Source organism: Petromyzon marinus, unplaced genomic scaffold, assembly GCF_048934315.1.
Source record: "Petromyzon marinus isolate PM22_M1 ecotype Great Lakes invasive population unplaced genomic scaffold, UKy_Petmar_22M1.pri1.0 PM_G_Scaffold_8, whole genome shotgun sequence".
NCBI classification, from domain to species: Eukaryota; Metazoa; Chordata; class Hyperoartia; order Petromyzontiformes; family Petromyzontidae; genus Petromyzon; species Petromyzon marinus.
The window spans coordinates 4,975,001-4,977,500 of NW_027423035.1; positions in this window are offsets into that span (position 1 = coordinate 4,975,001).

The window sequence follows — 2,500 nt, forward strand, 5'->3', positions numbered from 1 at the left end:
CTTGTCGTGTGCAGGTCCTCGAGGGTTGGTAGATTGCAGGCAATTACCTTCTCAGCAGTGTGCATGATACGCTGCAGTCTGCTCTTGTCCTTGGCAGTGGCAGCAGCGTACCAGACGGTTATGGAGGAGGTGAGGATGGATTCAATGATCGCTGTATAGAATTGCACCATCATTGTCTTTGGCAGGTTGCATTTCTTCAGCTGCCGTCGAAAGTACATCCTCTGTTGAGCTCTCTTGGCGAGGGAGCTGATGTTCAGTTCCCACTTGAGGTCCCGGCAGAGAATAGTGCCCAGGAAGCGGAAGGACTCCACAATTTTGACTGCGGAGTCTAACAGGGTGATGGCGGTGAGTGGGGCTGTATTCTTCCTGAAGTCCACAACCATCTCAACTGTCCTTAGAGCATTTAGCTCTAAGTTGTTCTGGCTACACCAGGTCACCAGGTTGTCAGCTTCCCACCTATAGTCAGACTCATCCCCACCAGAGATCAGCCCAATGAGGGTGGTGTCGTCCGACAAACTTCAAGAGTTTGACGGACAGATGATTGGAGGCGCAGCTGTTGGTATACAGGGAGAAGAGCAGTGGGCAAAGGACGCAGCCCTGAGGAGTTCCCGTGCTGATGGACCTGGAGTCAGAGACTTCTGTTCCCGGCTTAACGCACTGCTTCCTGTCAGAGAGGAAGTCTGTGATCCACCTGCAGGTGGAGTAGGGCACGTTCAGCTGGAAGAGCTTGTCCTGAAGCAGGGCAGGGATGATGGTGTTGAAGGCAGAGCTGAAGTCCACAAACAGGATCCTGGCGTAGGATGCTGGGGCGTCCACATGCTGTAGGGTGAAGTGGAGGGCCATGTTAACTGCGTCGTCCACAGACCTGTTGGCTCTGTAGGCAAACTGAAGGGGGTCCAGGAGAGGGTCTGTGATGGCTTTGAGGTGTGCCAGGAGCAGGCGCTCAAAAGACTTCATTACCACAGATGTAAGGGCGACCGGTCTGTAATCATTTAGTCCTGTTGGCCTTAGCTTTTTGGGCACAGCGATGATGGTGGAGGACTTGAGACAGGCTGGTACATGGCATGTCTCCAGGGAGGTGTTAAAGATGTTGGTGAACACCGGAGACAGCTGGTCAGCGCAGTGCCTGAGGGTGGCTGGAGAGACAGAGTCCGGCCCGGCTGCTTTGCGTGGATTCTGCCTCTTGAAAAGCCCATTAACTTCTCCCTCCTGAAAGGAGAGAGTCGTTTCTGTAGTATGGGTGGGGGATGGGGCCTCTTGGGTGGGAAGGGGTGGTTCAGGACAGTCCAATTGTCTTTCAAATCTACGGTAGAACTCGTTCAGGTCGTTGGCTAGGCGGGAGTCGTTAGTGGTGTGGGGCGCTCTGGGTTTGTAGTTGGTGATGTGCCTGAGCCCTTTGGCAGACAGAAGCAGCGTCGTTAGTAGAGAACTGGTGTTTTAGTGTCTCTGAGTACAGTCGTTTAGCCTCTCTCACCGCTTTGCTAAACCTGTTCTTCGACTCCTTGAATCTGTCTCTATCCCCACTCCTAAACGCTTCCTCCTTCTCCAACCTCAACCTTTTGAGCTTTGCTGAGAACCAGGGCTTGTTGTTGTTAAAGTTCACCCTGGTACGTGTTGGGATACAGCAGTCCTCACAGAAGCTGATGTACACAGCCTCTGTGAGTTCATCCAGACTATTGGTAGCAGTCGTGAACATATCCCAGTCAGTACAGTCTAAGCACGCCCGCAAATCTTCCACAGCCTCACTGGTCCACTGTTTAGATGTCCTCACAGCAGGTTTACAGAGTTTTAGTTGCTGCCTGTATGCACGAATCAGGTGGACCAAGGGAGTTCTGTGCGAGCCGAACAGCCCCGTGACCCACAAGAGAAACATCCCCGCCAAATTCGAGCGTTTGACGGGGTCTATCCGTGAAAAAATATTCACGTTTTTGAGTGCACATGCATTTCTGCTGCAAATGCCTCTGGAAGTTTCATGCCGTTCGTATGCCAATTGTGGCAACACGAAAATGACCCGTTTTCCCATTCCGAGGGATTTCTGTGCGACCCTAACAGCCCCGTGAGCCACAAGAGACACATCCCCGCCAATTTCTAGCGTTTCACGGGGTCTATCCGTGAAAAATATAGACGTTTTTGAGTGCACATGCATTTCTGCTGCAGATGCCTCTGGAAGTTTCATGCCGTTCGTACGCAATGTGGCAACACGAAAATGACCCCTTTTCCCATTCCGAGGGATTTCTGTGCGACCCTAACTAACAGCGCCCGTGAGCCACAAGAGAGACATCCCCGCCAATTTATAGCGTTTCACGGGGTCTATCCGTGAAAAATATAGACGTTTTTGAGTGCACATGCATTCCTGCTGCAAATGCCTCTGGAAGTTTCATGCCGTTCCTATGCAATGTGGCCACACAAAAATGACCCGTTTTCCCATTCCGAGGCATTTCTGTGCGACCCTAACAGCCCCGTGAGCCACAAGAGAGACATCCCCGCCAACTTCTAGCGT